The 19,030-nt window shown below is 37.7% G+C and overlaps 2 long non-coding RNA genes across 3 annotated transcripts in view; both read left to right on the top strand.

Moving 5' to 3' along the window:
* Positions 1 to 19,030, top strand: part of LOC129643830 (uncharacterized) — a 94,893-nt gene that overhangs the window by 42,090 nt on the left and 33,773 nt on the right. The gene's annotated exons all lie outside the window — the stretch shown is intronic.
* Positions 9,638 to 10,441, top strand: LOC129643832 (uncharacterized). Of its 2 annotated transcripts, none has more exons than XR_008710532.1 (2): positions 9,638 to 9,682; positions 10,037 to 10,441. It is a non-coding gene; the product is annotated as an uncharacterized LOC129643832 (long non-coding RNA). The 2 variants fall into 2 exon arrangements; XR_008710531.1 differs by having other exon boundaries at positions 9,638 to 9,669.

Raw genomic sequence — 19,030 nt, forward strand, 5'->3', positions numbered from 1 at the left:
TCCTTACCTACTGCTGCTTAGTTGCTCAGTCGTGTCCAAGTCTTTGCAACCCCATGGACTGTAGCCTGCCAGGCTTCTCTGTTCATGGGGTTTTCCAGGCAAGAATATTGGAGTGGACTGCCATTCCCTTCTCCAGGGGATCTTCCCAGCCCAGGGATCGAACCCATGGCTCCTGCATTGTAGGCAGATTCTTTACCGTTTGAGCCATCGGGGAAGCCCTACCTACCATTACCTCTGCTCCAAATCTTGTCCTTTCCTTTCTTGCATTTAGGTAGGGTGCCTATACATCTGTTTCCCGGGACTATCCTGGTTTAATAATTTTTATAATTATATAAATATTATTAATAGCACGTCTTTAATTATTAAAAGAGTTAGAAGTGATAAGGTGTATGATCACCCTATCTTCATGGCTATGCTGACTGTGTGGCACTCCTTCTGTGTGGGTCTTTTCTTTGGAAAGCCAGACACTGAGCTTTAACATCTTGATATTCAAGAGTAATTGTCAAGACTTTTTTCTTGCCCTTTTGTTTCTTAGAATCTGTTGGGCTACTCCAGCGGTGTCACATTCAAGCAGCTCCTGCCATGTTTCTGAGATCAAAGGAGACAGAGTACCTCTCACAAAGAATCTCAGCAACAGGAGTAGCAGCAATAGCATCACTGTTGAGTGCCTGCTGTGTGACAGGTGCTGTTCTAGGAGCTGTGCACTCACTCTCACTAAGCCTCTTAACAATCCTGAAATATAGTATTATGTTCTTTCGAGGATGAGGAAATTAGCTTCAAAGAGTTAGGTAATATTCCCAAGATCACCTGGCTGGGGTTGAACTCAGGCCTCTGTTTCCAAAGATGCTTTTTCTACTGTAGTTGGCCATGCATTGCTAAGACAATAAACTTCTTATTTTCATACTTCAGTCAAGTTTTCAAATTGAATGACTCATTTATCCTCTTCTACCCTAGGAGACAGTACTCTCTGCCCTCTCTGAATGCCAGTATTTTTAGACCACTCAGAAGACTCTTAACCATATCCTGCTTGGCACTGTAGCTATTGGCACCCACTGTCCATCTCCCTTGTTAGCTATACTATGTTCCTAAAAGAGTCATTTTCATCTTTGTATTTCCATACCACCCATCCTTACACATGGGTTTCCCAGGTGGCGCTAGTGGTAAAGAATCCACCTGCCAATGCAGGACATGTGAGACCTGGGTTCAGTCCCTGGGTGGGGAAGATCTGCTGAAGAAGGGAATGGCTCCCCACTGCAGTATTCTTGCCTGGAGAATCCCATGGACAGAGGAGCCCACAAAGAGTCAGACATTACTGAAGTAACTTAGCAAGCACAATCAAGCACGCATCCTTGCACACAGTAGTTACTACTCAAGAAACACTTGCTGAATAATGAGTGAATGAGTGTCACATAGTGTTAATACTGAGATACACTTACTTCAAAGCCTGTCTGAGCACGATTAAGAGTAGCAACTGGCTCCCTAGCAGTTGACTCCTCAGATGTTAACTGTATATGCATCACTTTGGAATTGTGTTAAAATACAGATTCTGGTTCATTAGGTCTGGAGTAGGGCCCCAGATTCTACAGTTCTAACAAGATGACAGGTGATGCCCATGCTGCTAACCTGCTGTTCACACTTTGGGTAGTAAGGCCCTAGAATGAGGAAAGTGAAGAAAACACTGTGGTACTTAGTTTTTTTTTTTTTTTTTTCTGTTGACACCAAAGGGAACTCTCAGCAAATAAAGGGAGTGTTTACTTCAGAGGCAGGTTGCAGTGGTATGTGTTCAAAAATGGTGCATGCAAGTGTAAGCAGTGGAAGGTGATGAGTTTGTAAACAATAACTAGATAATAAAACGCCAGACATTGTTCTAAGAAAAAAGTATGGGAAAAGGGTTAGAAATTTGGGAGAATTTAGAAGTCAGCTCTTTCAGTCAACAAGCATTTAGTAAGTGCCTACTCTATGTAAGTCACACGAGGCACCATCAAACATGTTTTTCCCAGGTTGCAGTGGACTGGGACTATTGCTAACTAGCTGTGTGTTCCCCATGAGCATGGGTTCACAAATACATATGTGCACTAGAGTCACCTGGAAAGCTTGCTAAAATGCTCTTTCCTGGGCTCGTTTCTCAGAGGTTTATATGGAGCAGGTGGGAGTGGGGCACATGATTTTGCATTTCTAACCATCTCACAGGTGAAGCCAAAACTGCTGTTGTGAGGTCTACACTTTGAGAATCACTGCTCCAGGGCAGTGAACTCACTCCCTGAGGTTCCTTTCAGTGCAAAACCTGAAATTGATGTTTACCCTGAACATATTAATAAATACAAAACTTTAGGTTAGCTGGCCAGAGACCTGGGTCAGTTAACACAGTCACCTGTGCTTTGCAGGCAGTGGGAGCACCTGAAGGTGTCTACTAATACAAACAGCAAGCTCAGCTTTAATGAGACAGTTGGTTAAAAGATACACGGTTAGAAGGAGCTACAATGAATGTCAGCTTTGGTCACTTATGGATGATTGTTTCATATTTTTATGTACATTATACATTTTAAATAATGGATAGAAAAGTTTTCCAAGTAGAAAACAAACTTTTGTTTTTAAGCCAAGGTCCAGGGTCCCTGCTATGACCTTCACATATACTTTTTCTATAAAAACATCCTTCAACTAAATGATACATGAATCACATAATTATCAACTATACTTTGATATAAAAAGTTTTAAAACCCACAAAAGAGGTAAAATTATTATATAAATGGAATAAATAGGTTAAGTAGTTAAAAAAAGTAACACATGAACCAAAGTTACCTTTTTTCAAACATATCTATTCACACCAAAGAAGGGCTATCGTTTTGATTGCTTTTAGCAATAATGTATTTGGAAGGCAGCTCTAACTGAAATAGAGACACATTTTAATTAAGTATTCTACAGCAAATCTTTCATCTAGGAGCAACTTATGTATACTTCTAAAGTACACTTCAGTCAGTATGTATTAAATATGCATGTGAATAGATACGTGTGCATGTGTGTGTTTGTGCATGTGTGTATGTTTAAGTCAGAAGGATGTACTGTGAAGTGATCAAGTTTACCTTCAGAGTTCTCACTGGCTTTTCTATCCATCTGTCTCCTCAAGAACTCAGAGTTGAACCCTGGCCATGCAAGTCCTTTGACTCCCAGTCCCTAGCCCAGTACATACACACACACACCTGCTCTGAATCATTCTTTCAGCAAAGCTTCTATTCCAGTCAGACGAGTATCTTTTCTTTTATTGAAGTATAGTTGATTTACAATGTTGTGTTAGTTTCTGCTGTACAGCAGAGTGACTCAGTTATAGATATATATTCTTTTTCATGTTTTTCTGTCATGGTTGATTACAGAATATTGAATATGTTCCCTGTGCTGTATGGTAAGACCTTGTTTATTTCTGTCACCCCCAGCGAACACTAAACTGAAGGCCTTTGAGGACAGGTCATTTCTATCTATTGTTCATCCACCAAAGGCACCCGCACAGGGCTTGGTTAATGTTTTTGAATGAATGTCACTAGCTTCTGTCACCCCCAAACAGACACTTGCTGTCACTCTTCCCAGCAAGTATTTTCCCCTCTCCTTTATAAGATCTTTTGAGGCTGCTTCAGTCTTCTCCGGAGCAGGCCTTTCCCTGAACCACTAATGCACTGAAATCTCCACCCTGTAGGTTAACATATGTACTCTAATATTTTTGCACGCAAAGATTTCGACCTTCCACAGGATTACAAGTTCTGGCAAGATTTTGCTTGCCAGATTTTTTTTTTCTTCCACAGGATTACAAATTCTGGCAAGACCGTTTCACACAGTTTTAGAGCATGAATGTAATTCTGAGATTAATTCCTCTCCCCTTTTTGTTTCCTGGAACAAATTCTTCGTAAGTGTTAACGACTGTTGATCACCTGATGCATTCTTTTCTCCACTATGATACATAAGCATCAATATAATATGTTCTATATCACCTTCTCCCCACCCTTCCTTGCTAGCTTAACCCTCTTCAGCTTCTCCTCCTCAGGATGAAGTGGGCCCTTCGTGCTCAGCTTGTGTTCACTTTCTGTCTTTGTCTCTTACACTTCCTTCCAGCTCTGGGCCCCATGCCTACGCCTGCCACCTGATAAGTCTCACCTCACTTTGTTGCAGCTTGCCTTCAGGTCTCCTGAGTGCTTGACACTCATCCTAACCCTGTGCTAACACATCGTTTTCTACTTAAATTATCTTATTTCTGCTCTCGTTCCCATCTAGATTTTAAATGCCTTTAGGATAGAGCCCAGTTATTATTCATTTGTCACTTTTTAAGGAGGGAAGCATAAAGAACATGTGTTGGGCACATAGATTCTTAGTAGATATTTCTTCAGCATTGAGTATGTAAATAATTCTTTGTCCCAAAGGAATGACTCTTTAATGTGGATGTGTCAAGTACTTCAGCAAGTCCCTAGAGGACCTGTTTTAGAGGTGGGAGGACTGTTTTTCTCAGATCATACTAGAAGGTGGTTCTAGATATCTTTCAACCAAATTGCAGACTAAAGGAAGAGAGAAAACAGCTGTTGCTCTTTTCTCTCCGAGTCCTTGGCTTCTCACAAATGGATGTGAACATTCCTTCAGTTCAGTTCAGGTCAGTCGCTCAGTCGTGTCTTACTCTTTGCGACCCCATGAATATTCCTTAGGATGTGGTATTTTGGAATCTAGAGCTTTGGAACTGTTGGCTCATCATTCTCAGGAAATTATGGTAAAAGGAAAAGTGGCTCTGATTGCTGGTGTTCAAACGTACATGTCTACAGTCAGCCCACATCCCAGAATCTTACCCTTCTTCACCTCTGCCTGACTCTGTCCCTAAGGCAAAAACTGTGTTTCATTATACACCAGCCCACTCAGACTATATATTACACAGAGTTGTCCAGTCAAAGAATTCTGTGCCATGAAGGAGACCTGGGTTGTGATTCTAGCTTTAGGAAGAAGGGGCTAATTTATATTTTGGGTCTCACTTGGTACATCTTCCAGTTGAGAAAGTAGAACTGCATTGTCTTGCTACATTGTCTTCAGTTTTCCCTCTGATACTCATTTTAACCTGATGTCATTAAAAAAGGAATGAGATAATAAGAGAAAAGAAAAGTGGTAGGGGTGTTTGACAAGATCATGGTTTGGTTGAGGGTTCACATTTGGTGGCGATTTTGTCTCCAGAACTACATCCCTGGATGTGACAAGTGTAGATTCCATCTTATTGATCGGGCAGGCTCATCCCAATGGATTAGGGATCCTCTAGATCAGTACACTGCCTGGAAAAAGCACAGCTAATCTTAGAGGATGCTTTTTGAAAAGTGGAGATAGTAGGTTTAAAGTAACTTGCTTTTTTCATCCTTTCTGTCAAAAACCCCAATTCATATTATTAATTGCTTGCTCAAAAGCTGTTATTCCAGTCTGCTTTAAAAGAGTTCCTGAGCTTCTAGGTAATTAGAAAAAGATCAGTTTTATCTCTCCAATGATATCAGTTTTTGATTATTGGAAAAGCCAGCTGAATTTTCATACTCTAACTTACACAGCATTTACTTACACATGGAAATGTGTTTTCTAGGCAAAACCATCGAACTTCTTAAAAATCTTTATTTAAATAATTACATTTGCTAGAATAATAATCTTTCCTGCTCTGAAACACTATTGTTTTTTTATCTTAGAATTGCTTAGTTTATTTTAAAAAGTGCAGTATGTGTTCCTTGCTGGAAAAAAATAAGAAAATATAATCAAGTAAAAAGAAAGTAGAAAAGATCCATCCATATAGAGACCACTTTAACATGTTTCTCTCTCCCTGTCAGACTTTTACATTTATGTATATAAATGTGACTGCACTATACATACTACTCTTCAGTTTCCTTTTTTTTCATATTAGTATTTTGCCAATATCCTCCTATGTCTGTGTACACGTGGATCTTCAAAAAGCTCCAGATTCAGAGTGAGACAGTGGTATGTTTTTGGGCTGCTTAACCTAAGTCTCAGCCCTGTCATCTTTAAAATGACAATTCTTACTACAGCTGCTTCAAAACATTGTTGAAAGGATTGAATGAGATACTGCATTTAATTCAGAGTTTGGTCAGTGGAACTTGACAAAGTTAATACTATTCATCTTAATGACTTTATAGTATTCCATTATATGGAAGCACCATGATCTATTGAACCATTTACTTACTGATGGACATTTAGTGTCCCCCCTTTTATGTGCAGTAATAAATACAAAATGCCATGCTGAACATCCTTTTACACACATAATTGACAATATATACAATTATTTCCTTGGCATAAAATCTTGTAAATGGGAAGGGATTGCTGGGATATAGGGTATCTGCATTTTAAATGTGCATATTAATGGATTTCTCCCTAAGAGATGCTGTACCGTCTGAACTCCTCTGACAGTTTTTCTTTCAGTTTTTCTTAGTGCTGTTTGTTATACAGAAGTTTGTTGCTGTTGTTTTCTTTTATACCTTCTGGCTTTTATTTAACCATAATAAGGTTAAATAAATAGTTTCGTATAATTCCTTTTAGTAACTAACTTTATAGCTTAAAGTCACAGCTAAGGTAATACATAAGTATATTTTTGTATATGATTTGAGGTAGATAAGGATTAATGAAAATCTATGTCATTTTTTTTTCACAGTGATTGGTGCACTATACATGTATATATACCTCAAGCATAAAATACTTTATGTAATAATATTCTGAAGCTTGTTTTTTCTCACTCAGTGATATGTTTTAGGAATCTCTTTTGTGCCAGTATAGAGGGATTGATCTCACCCTTTCCTACTTATGTATTATATTCATAGTATTTGGCCAATCCCCTGTGGTCGTTTGTAGTTTCCGATTTTTCACTGCTCAGCTGGTGCTGTGACCTTGTTACTTGTGCACATGTGCCAGTGTTTGTCATGGAAAAGTGGAATTGCTGGGTCTTGGGCTATGCATGTCTTTCATCTTAACAGATACTGCAAAAATTGGCTTCTAAATTGGCTTACCAATTTTACATTCATACCAGTAGTGTCTGAGAGCAGCCCTCTCTATTTAAAATGTTGTTTTTACCGCTACCAAATTCCCAGGTTCTGTTTATTGTACTGCTTTTTCTGTTTCACTAACATCTCGCTTTTTTGGCAGAATTTGGGAGATCCATGAACTAGAGCCAGGCCTAAAAGCCATAGATAGTTTCTACTTTTTCAAATCATATATGACAACTTTTCCCTATAATCAGCACCAAGAATGCTTGAGTGGGCTTAGGTATAAGATTGTCTTCCCTTCTTTCCTACAAAGGTGTTAGAGTTTTAAAGTAACTATTTGGGGGAACATTCCCCTGGAGAAGGGAATGGTAACCTACTCCAGTATTCGTGCCTGGAGAATTCCATGGACAGAGGCTATAGTCCATGGGGTCAAGAAAGAGTCAGACATGACTGAGCGAGTACCACTTTCAGTTTCACTGTAAAACTATTTAAAGATATAGCTGTTAATACTATATAACTTTGACTAATGCAAGGAGACAGGAATTAGAGAGAGTGTAAAATATTTCTCTGTGTGCCCTTTTAAAATTCTACCTCTCTGTGAGATGAGAAAATAGACAGAGGAACAAGGTTTTCCAGTTCTTACGGGCTTCTGTGATAGCTGCCACCTCCCCCTTCACCTTCTGCTAGGGCTCAAACCTTAGGAATATTGATAGGAAGAAAAGGTCTCACCATTGCTGCTACTGTTTTGCCTGTTTTCTCCCCTTTGGGTTTGGAGAGTGATTTAGACTATATGACATTATAATTTAATAATGAACATCATCATAACTGGGGGCCCAGGAGATACAAATTATCTACTCAGGAGATACAAACAGAACACACACTGTTTAATTACTGAAGCTTTACAGAATGCTTTGCTACCTGGTAGAACAAATCGTTTCTCCTATTTCTTTCTTAACATTTTTTAGACTGTCATCACACATTTATTCTTCCAAATAGAGTTTAGAATTAGTCTCTAAGGTTAAAAATGGCATTAGGGCTTTTATTTTGTTTATATTACATCTGTACACTTAGTTGGAAAGAATTAATCTGTTTATCGTTGAGTCTTCTCAGTCAGAAAAATGGTATATCTTTCCACTTTTCAAAATCTTCTTTTGTATTCTTTAGTAGAGTTTGAGTTGTTTTTATAGATATATTTTTTCCTAATTTTACTTTGTCCCCATTTAAAAAAGGTTTGATTGCAATATTAACTATAATAGATATTCCCAGAGTCAAATGGTTTTACACACACACACACACACGCAAACACGGTTGTTATACTAAGTAGGACTAGCAGGAGTCATTAGAACTTTATCTCATAGTCATTAGAGAAAAGCTGTTTCTAAATTCTTTGATCATTGGAGTAGAGTTCAAAATTCTGTGTCCCATGGGAAAATAGATACTGTTTAATATCTTGGCTATCTTTAACATTCATTTATGTGAAAATATTGGTCACTTGGAAGTAACAGATCTTCTCTTAATGATGTTTCTTTTATCAGAGGAGTTTTGGAATAAGGTTATTAGTGTGTAATTAGCCACATTAAAATATTCCCATTAGACCAATTGATTAATCTCAATATTTCATTGTATTACATATATATTATAGAAAAGCTACAGATGCTATTTGTGGGTTATGGCATTTTGTATGTGATTTCATTTTCTTTTTTATAAAATTAACTATTTTCTAAAATATTTCAAAAAGATTTCAAAATACCACCTGAACATAAAATCCCCTTTATTCCACATTTTATCCTTCTTCCCAAGGCATTTGTGGATGGAATGAGGCCCTACTACCAACAGATCTCAAGATGGTTCTGTTTTTTGACGTTGCTATTGCTTCTCATCATGATGAGTAAAATTACAAAGTCTATATTCTTTCTGGAGGCCCACTGTGGAACTGAGGTCACCCTAGATGCAATAAATTCTTATTCAAGAATATGTACAGACTAGGTTATATTTCTGTCCAAAGTCCAGGACCTGGATATTCAGAGTTGACTGGAATAACCTCATAGTATTTTTCTTACCAGGGACTGAATTGGGTTCTCTTTCAACTAGAGTTGTTTGGAGCCTCATAGATAGTATTTAGCTAGGAGAGGCTGCCCTTGGAAAACCATGGACTCCTTGATCCTGGTGGCTTCAGATACTTTATTTAAATGGGATTAGAATTCACAATAGTGTATAATTCACTGTTAGTGTTAGTTGTTCAGTTGTGTCCAATTCTTTGTGACTCCATGAACTATACTCCACCAGTCTCCTCTGTCCATGAAGAATTCTCCAGGCAAGAATACTGGAGTGGGTACCCATTCCCTGCTCCAGGGGATCTTTCCAACCCAGGAATCGATTCCATGTCTCCTTCATTGCAGACACCAGGGAAGCCCTGCAAATTGAAATCACTGCAAACTGAGGCCAAACTAAAACAAGTTGAAAACCCAAAAGAAGAGTCAACAGAAAGGTCATTGTTTGGAACTTCTAGCAACTCTCAAAGGTTCCACTTGGCTCCCATTTGCTGATTCATGGACCCTCCTGGGAAGTCTTTAAGAATTAACATGGTTTTAAAAAAAAAAAAAATAAATAAATAAATAAATAAATTTTAAAAAATGAAAAAAAAAAAAAAAAAGAATTAACATGGTTTTAAAGAAGTGGAAAAGTAAGATTAAAATGTTAGTAAGAGAAGCAAAACAAAGTGAGGAGAATTAGGAATCAAACTTGATTTTTTTTTTTTTTTTGGTCTATCATCATGAACTTAAAATTGGGAGTTACTATTTAGTTAATTTCAAGAATATTTCAAGTATTAGGGATTTGAAGAAGATACAGTTTCTTTTGCTTTGCTATTGAGTTCAATTTAAGTTCTGTTAAATCTCTAAAAATCAATATTAAGTATATGTATTATGTGACAGTTCCATCTAAAGTATCTCGTATAGAATATAGGGCAGATACAATGGAGCGGCCAAGCACATGTAATTTACCCCACAAATCTAAAGCACTTCTACATTGATTTTTTTTTTTTTTTGCAGTTTTCTAGCCCCCAGTCACTGAACAGAGAAAAGATGGCTTACTTTCAGAGCATGGTGATACTTAACAGCTACAAAATGTTCATCTGTCGTGCCCTCTAATTCAGGACTGTCTTTTTGTTACCTTTCTTGATAGGCTTTTTTAGGTCATTTAAAAAATTCTTGTCTTCTCTAAAATGTTATGACAAGAAAATCAAATGGTTTTTAAAATGTTCTGATTTGTTGATTAATTTTGCCTCTAAAATTATATTATACTAGTGTTGTTTTTAACGCTTTAACTATTTCCAAATGTAATTATCTTGAAATAACTATGAATAGAAAATTGTGTATAACTGAAAAGACAGGCTTTTATAATGTATTAAAGTACCTAATTTAGTAACTAAGAATAAAAAGGACACACAGAAACCATTTTTGAGACTGTAATTATAAGTTAAGTCGCTATTAAAATGACATGTATATATATTTCCAGTTTAAAATAATTAAAGCTTTTTTCCCCCAAATGCTTTCACTCACAAGAGTAGACAGTTGTGAACTTATGAGTTCATATATACACAAAAATATTGCATGGCTTCATGTACCATACATAACAAAAAAAGGATCTATCTGTATTGTTCAGAGCAGTGTAAACAAGTGATATTTGATTCTGTCCACCTCACCACCTTCACTAAATGCACATTTGCTTACATTTTAACCAGTGTAGCCCACTGTGAAATACGGTCAGATTAATATTTGAAAACCTGAATAATAGTAGAGTGACAATACTTAAACATAACCAAGCCTTAGGGATGTTGTATGTCTCTAGCTGTAGCTGCCCTCTCCCATTTTATTTACTCATAAGTATCATTAATACCAAAGATATATAACCTTTGGTGCCAATGCGTCACTTTCTCTCTTCAAGTCTTTAGTAGTTGCATGCTTATCTATTTCAGTCAAATGTATTTCTTATCAAAAAAAGAGTGAGAGAGCTGACAATACAGTGTTATCGAATTTTTTCAGCTGAGACCCACATGTCATTCAGCATTCAGACATGCTTGCGCTTGATTGATGGATGGGTTTGTGACAAATAAAACTAGGATCAACAGCTTTGCACCTTTTCCCCCATCAGAGACCAGAGTAAAGCATAACTCTGTAACAATAGTGGGATTAGGGATGCATTAGCTCTCCATCGACCAAAACCATCCATTCCCATCAATACTTCGCACGTAATAACCTGAAGCTATGATAAGGAAACAAAAGAAGGAGAAAAGGGACAGGAGAAAACAAATCAATAATAGAAGGGAATGTCTGGAAGATGCACTGTCCAAATGAAGATTTTTTTTTCCCACACTGCTGGACTAATGTCCCTGAATGTGGAGACAATACCTCACCCAGAATTTTGGTGGGGGAGCAGATTGGTACTTGGTTTAAACACAGGTTTGATATCTGAGGATTGATATTTAGACTAGGTGTTTTTTTTTTTTTTTTCTTCAGGGCAAAAAAAGCATCACAGAATTTACTGTTAACCTGTGTCCCTAAAACTGCTCTTAAAGAAAAGGGGTATTTTCACCTGAATGATTCAGACTGTGTGGCCGCTTCAGGGATAATTGGAACTCTCCTGTGTGGATACGGTTTTAATGTCCAGATGCTTAGCCTCGTCACAAATAGTCCCTTAAATATGGGTTAGTATGAAGAATCTTAATTAACCAGTTTACTGAGATTTACATAAAGCATATATTTTCCCTTACCAGACACAGACTGATGCTCCCTTTATGAAAACTAATACCTGTCCTAGAAGAGTCTTACTTTTTTAGATAGATTTTTTTTTTGTAAAATCTTTCCACATAAAAATGTATCTTCATTCTCAATTCATAGAATATTTTGATGATAATTTCATCATTTTCCCCACAAACAATGGACCGTTAAGCTTATTTATTCAGGTTTTTTGTTCCTTTTCTTTTGAGAGCTTTTGATTTTTGTATTACCTATCATATTTATCCTAATTTACAATTTATTCTAATTGGCCATTGAGTGGGCCAGTATGGTTTTCTCCTGGTGAGGATGAACATTAGTGATATTTGTTCAGAAGAAGAGGTGTGAAGGGAGGAAAAGCCCAAGTTCTAATTGTGGAGCCACTGATCTTGGGAAAGGCACTTCATCATTTTACTTATAAGAAGAGAATGATATTGTCTAATTCATCATCATCATCAATGTCACCATCATTATTAATATTATCATTATTCTGCATTGACATGCTGTAGGGCTTCATTTTCTTAAAGTTTGCAAAGTGTTGAGAAGAAAAAAGCCCTTTAGTTCCATTCTCTTTTTCTAGTTCTGTGGGAAGATGGATGTCCGTTCTCTTTATTTTAGAGAAAGTAGAAGGAAAAGAGAGAAACCATTCCGTATCCAAACAACTGTGTACAAAATCCTTAGGATAGTTGACAGTTTTTTCCAAACTATAGGCTGGGGAATCCAAGAGATTAAAAGAATTTCTAGAATAAAAAACTTTTAAGGATTTTCTACTATCTTATTCATAGAATAAATTCTAGTTGCATTCCTTGAGCTCAAATCTTATTTCAGGCAGTAAAAGTCAATTATATGTGGTTATGAGATCATCTGTATGTGTAAAGGCAGATTTTGGCTTATGTTAATGAAGGTCATGGGTATAGTAGTCAGGAAATGTAGTGGCGTTTATAATTATAAAGAGACTAACTGCATTTTAATTATGATTTTAGAAGTTTTCTTTGGACCTGAAATAGTTAAAATTGTTAAAGCCACATATATCTGACATTTCAGGTCATATAGCAATTATATAAATATATATATCATCATAGCTGACACTTTCTCTGAAAATTTCTGTCTGAACTGAAAACCTTTTAGGTAACAAGCTTGATTAAAGGCATATGGTCCACTTTTTTTGGACCCCAAATTTGACCTATTTTATAATTGGTACGATCCAGTGGGTATTTTCTTTAAGATCCTAATACAAGGCCAATCTTGGGGGCACTCCAAGTAAGTGATTTTGTGGGGCACTTCTGCTGAAGATGAATGAGCCCCAACATGCAATTCTGATACCTGTGACCAGGTTTGTTTCATCTTCAATGAGACCACTCACTGCTTCCATATACGTTCCCTTAACATTTAAAGCTGATGCTGGCCTCTGATTCTAGCCACCTTTATAACCATATGGAGGAAGAGTTCCAGGGTTTTTCAGAGGCCCAGCATTTTAATATAAAAGATCGTTAATAAGCCCAGTCTGTGTTTTAATGTAAATGGGATCATGACCTATGCTACTATTACAAAATATGTAGTATGTGGCTGACTGATAGCTTTTCTTTCCTACATAGTGAAATTTCAAGCTTTCTGTAAAAGCTTTTTAAAACACTTCCATCTATGACCCTATACAGAACTCTGTAATTTGGTTCCATTTAAGGATCTGTAAGTGAAGAAACAAGGTTCACATATATATGTATGTGTAGGAACTCAGACAGGACAAAGCAGTACCCCTGCATGCCAGGAATACATGTAACCTTTGGTTGATGTTTTAATATATGTTACTATACTGTATTATCTATTTGCTTTGTGTATATCTTTCAGTTCAGTTCAGTCCCTCAGGCTCTTTGCAACCCCACGGCTGCAGCACACCAGGCTTCCCTGTCCATCACCAACTGTTGTAGCCTACTCAAACTCATGTCCATCGACTTGGTGATACCATCCAACCATCTCACCCTCTGTCGTTGTCTTCTCCTCCCACCTTCAATCTTTCCCAGCATCAGGGTCTTTTCAAATGAGTCCGTTCTTTGCATTAGGTGGCTAAAGTATTGAAGTTTCAGTTTTAACATCAGTCCTTCCAATGAGTATTCAGGACTGATTTCCTTTAGGATGGACTGGTTGGATCTCCTTGCAGTCCAAGGGACTCTCAAGAGTCTTCTCCAACACCGCAGTTCAAAAGCATCAATTCTTCGGCATTCAGCTTTCTTTACAGTCCAACTCTCACATCCATACATGACTACTGGAAAAACCATAGCTTTGATTAGATGGACCTTTGTTGGTAAAGTAATGTCTGCTTTTTAATATGCTGTCTAGGTTGGTCATAGCTTTTCTTCCAAGGAGCAAGCATCTTTTAATTTCATGACTGCAGTCACCATCTGCAGTGATTTGGAGCCCAAGAAAACAAAGTCAGTCACTATTTCAATTGTTTCCCCATAGATTTGCCATGAAGTGATGGGACCAGATGCCATGATCCTAATTTCCTGGATGTTGAGTTTTAAGCCAACTTTTTCACTCTCCTCTTAAACTTTCATCAAGAGGCTCTTTAGTTCTTCCCTTTCTGCCATACATGTGGTGTCATTTGCATATCTGAGGTTATTGATATTTCTCCCTGCTATCTTGATTCTAGCTTGTGTTTCATCGAGCCTGGCATTTTGCATGATGTACTCTTTATATAAGTTAAATAAGTAGGGTGACAATATACAGCCTTGATGTACTCCTTTTCCGATTTGGAAGCAGTCTGTTATTCCACGTCCAGTTCTAACTGTTGCTTCTTGACCTGCATGCAGATTTCTCAGGAGGCAGGTTAGGTGGTCTGGTATTCCCATCTCTTGAAGAATTTTCCACAGATTGTTGGGATCCACACAGTCAAAGGCTTTGTCATAGTCAATAAAGCAGAAGTAGATGTTTTTCTGAAACTCTCTTGCTTTTTCAGTGACCCAACGGATGTTGGCAATTTGATTTTTGATTCTTCTGCTTTTTCTAAATCCTAAATCCAGCTTGAACATCTGGAAGTTCAGGATTCACATACTGCTGAAGCCTTGCTTGCAGAATTTTAAGCATTACTTTGCTAGCGTGTGAGATGAGTGCAATTGTGTGGTAGTTTGAACATTCTTTGGCATTGCCTTTCCTTGGGGTTGGAATGAAAACTAACCTTTTCCAGTCCTGTGGCCACTGCTCAGTTTTCCAAATTTGCTGGCATATTGAGTGCAGCACTTCCACAGCATCATCTTTTCGGATTTGAAACAGCTCAAATGGAATTCCATCACCTCCACTAGCTTTGTTCGTAGTGACGCTTTCTAAGGCCCACTTGACTTCACATTCCAGGATGTCTGGCTCTGAGTGAGTGATCACATCATTGTGGTTATCTGGGTCATGAAGATCTTTTTTGTATAGTTGTGTGTATTCTTGCCACCTCTTCTTATATCTTCTGCTTCTGTTAGGTCCATATCATTTCTGTCCTTTATTGTGCCCATCTTTGCTTGAAATGTTGCCTTGGTATCTCTGATTTTCTTGAAGAGATCTCTAGTCTTTCCCATTCTATTGTTTTCCTCTATTTCTTTTCATTGATCACTGAGGAAGGCTTTCTTATCTCTCCTTGCTATTCTTTGGAACTCTGCATTCAAATGGCTATAGCTTTCCTTTTCTCTTTTGCTTTTTCCTTCTCTTCTTTTCACAGCTATTTGTAAGGCCTCCCCAGACAGCCATTTTGCTTTTTTGCATTTCTTTTTCTTAGGGATGGTCTTGATCACTGCTTCCTGTACAGTGTCACGAACCTCCGTCCATAGCTCTTCAGGCACTCTGTCAGATCTAATCCCTTGGATCTGTTTGTCACTCCCACTGTATAATCATAAGGGATTTGATTTAGGTCATACCCAAATGATCTAGTGGTTTTCCCTACTTTCTTCAATTTAAGTCTGAATTTGGCAATAAAGAGTTCATGATCTGAGCCACAGTCAGCTCCCAGTCTTGTTTTTGCTGACTGTATAGAGAGAGCTTCTCCATCTTTGGCTGCAAAGAATATAATCAATCTGATTTCGGTATTGACCATCTGGTCCTGCTTCATTTTGTACTCCAAGGCCAAATTCCAGGACAGAGTAAATCCCTGGAAGCAATGTTTGTGTCTTGTCCAGGACTCTGTACACAATGAAATATAGTGCATGTGGGCATTCTAGAAATGGTAATCATATTGAGAGGATTATACAAATATATTCATGAGGATAAATATATACACATTTCCTATGGGATTGGGAATCATAAATAATTATAATGTTTTTGGACAAATTATACTGAAAACAAAACATGCAGCATAATATTAAATGGAAAGGTCTATTTTTTGTCATTTTGGAACTGAACTGAGAGTCGTCTTCATAAAATTTGTATCAGTTTGCTTAATTGAAACTATGTATACTAACTCAGGTTCTATCTGAATACAAACATAAAATATTAAGTCTAATGTAAAACACTGTGACTAGAATCTAAAATATAAAGTAGATTTTCTCCAAGCTTGAGAAGTTTTTTCTTCTCTTTTCCTGCGAAGTGCCAAATCTCTTCCTGGTTTCTCTCATATTCAGAAAGGATCAGAAATGCTTTAAGACTAGGCTCATCTAACTATTGCCTGCCTGCCTGCTGCCTGTTTTCCTAAGTGAAACTTCTTTATAACACAGCTATACCCATTTTTAAACTGAATTTTCTGTGACTGATTTTGTATTACAAGAGCTGAGTTGAGTAGTTGGGACAGATACTCTATGTTATAGGTTGAAATGTGCGCTTCCCTCCCCACCAGCTCCATTTGTTGAAGTCCTGACCCCAGTATTTCTGAATATGATCTTATTTGGGGAAATAGGGTTATTGCATATTTAATCAGTTAGGTTAGGATGAAGTCATATTGGCGGAGAATGTGACCTTGATCCAATATGTCTGGTATCCTTATAAAAATGAGAAATTTGGACACAAGCATGTACACAGGAAAAGCACCATGTGAAGCTGACAGCAGAGATGAGGGTGATGCAGCCAAGGAATGCTAAGGATTGCCCGCAAACCACCAGAGTTAGGTAAGACGTGAGACAGTTGGCTTGCAGCCATCAGAAGGAACCGGCCCTGCCGACACCTTCATCTTAACTTCTAACCTCCACAATTGTGAGGCAATACTTTCCTGTTGTTTAAGCCTCCCAGTGTGGAGTCCTTTGTTACAGTTGCTCTCGCAAACTAATATACTGTATAACTCACAAAGCCTGTAGTATTTAGTAATGGCTTTTTACAGAAAAAGTTTGCCAACTCTGCTGTAGGGCTCTGGCTTAATCTTGGTGGAATTAGAAGTAAGAACTAGTCATAAGTGACTTAATGGTTGGGTTGCCCTGGTGGCTCAGCAGTAAAGAAAACTCCTGCCAATGCAGGAGATGTAGGTTTGATCCCTGAGTCGGGAAGATACCCTGGAGAAGGAAACAGCAACCCACTCCAGTATCCTTTCCTGGGAAACCCCATGGACAGAGTAGCCTGGCAGGCTACAATCCATGGGGTCACAAAGAGTCAGTCACAGCTGAGCTCGAGCATGATTTGATGGTGGGTTATGGATCATTTTTCCTGAGGTCTTTTTTCTGGCTTCAGAAAAGTTTAGACACGGTGCTTGTTGATTTTGCTTGCAGGCATGTTTTAAAATACATATATACTCACAAGTTCAAGTCTCTGCATACTGTAGCTTTCTATGAAGAAGTGTGAATAGATAATAGTGAAAAAAAATGGCTAAATGATTAAAAATTAATTTAATCTGAATCTGTGAGGTCAAAAACGGCAAGGTCAAAACAGTCATTTAACTGGATTTAGGCTTTTCAGATCTGAATGCTGTTCAATTTAGCTCTTTGCCAAGGCCCAACTTTGGTCTTAGCAAAACAGTGTCTAGTAGTTTGAAGCTCCTAAACAATCAGAACTCTTTTTATGAGAAATGTCAATCTTTATGTATTAGTGGAACACAAACATGTGGCTTACATTTCCCTTCAAATGCGTGTGAGGTTAGAATTAAAGAACTGGTTACTTGGCGAAGGTCACCATTTGGCAAGAGAATGCTTAGTTTTGCTAATCCCATCCCTATTTGGAAAACAGATGGAGACATTTTTGCCTACCTCAAAAAAGGTCTCATTCTTTTAGTTTATAATTGATGAGCAGAAGAGAGAAACCAGTTTTGGATCTCAAGGGTAAAAAAATCATCACATGCTTAAGGATTAAAAATATTTTATGTAATTCAAGATATAGTATCTGTGCCATTTTCCTCTGAATCAATACTTATTTTCCAACATTTTATTGATCCATGACCAAAGTGACAAAAGAGACTGAGTTAAAGGAAGATCCCTGGAGAATTTTCTTGTTCTGGAGAAAGAGCCTTTGTGGCAGTTAGAATAGGTGTTCTCTTGACACTGGTTTCCTGCAAGTGAGCTCTGCAGACCAGCAGCATCAGTGCCACCTGGAAGCCAGTTAGAAATGCAGAATCTTAACTTGCACCTTGGACCTAACAGGTCCTCATTTTAACAAGATCTCCAGGTGATTCATTAGCACATTAAAATTTCAGAAGCACTGGCCTTTGTTTCTGAACTGTTGAGACATGGACCAGTGAGACAAATTTTAGCCACTTTATGCTGGCTTGTCTCCATTCTTTTGCATGACATAAAAGTATTTAGAGCTTGAATCTTCTCTTTGCCAGCTTCTTTCCGTCATCCTTGAGGGCCTTGTTAGAGAATTTGGATTTTACTTTGTGTCTGTAACTTTTCTAATTGTTTTACATATATTATTTAATCCTTGAAACAAACTTATGAAGTAGCACTATTAATCTCTAGATTTGACAGATGAGGAAACTGAGGCACACAGGAAAATCTTGCCCAAACTTGGACAGCTTGTACATGACGAAACCTGTACAAACAGAACCACTAACCACTACACTGAATTGCATCTCAGTACAATGTATATTATGGAAACCCTGTTCTGAGTGTTATAGTATCCATGAGAAGTAATAGTAAGGAAGATACCATTTCATAGAAATGACAGAGGAGTCCCAAAATATACTGCAAGTAAGAGAGGCATCTTGGGTCATGAACTATTTCTTTTTTTGAACTTAAAATATAGTTATTTTTAGTATTTTTGTCCTGCTCTATGGATTTTTTCCCTTTTATTATTATTTTTTTAATTAAAGTTGATTTACAGTGTTACGGCACCCCACTCCAGTACTCTTGCCTGGAAAATCCCAGGGACGGAGGAGCCTGG

This window comes from Bubalus kerabau, chromosome 2 (genome assembly GCF_029407905.1).
Source record: "Bubalus kerabau isolate K-KA32 ecotype Philippines breed swamp buffalo chromosome 2, PCC_UOA_SB_1v2, whole genome shotgun sequence".
Classification (NCBI taxonomy): Eukaryota; Metazoa; Chordata; class Mammalia; order Artiodactyla; family Bovidae; genus Bubalus; species Bubalus kerabau.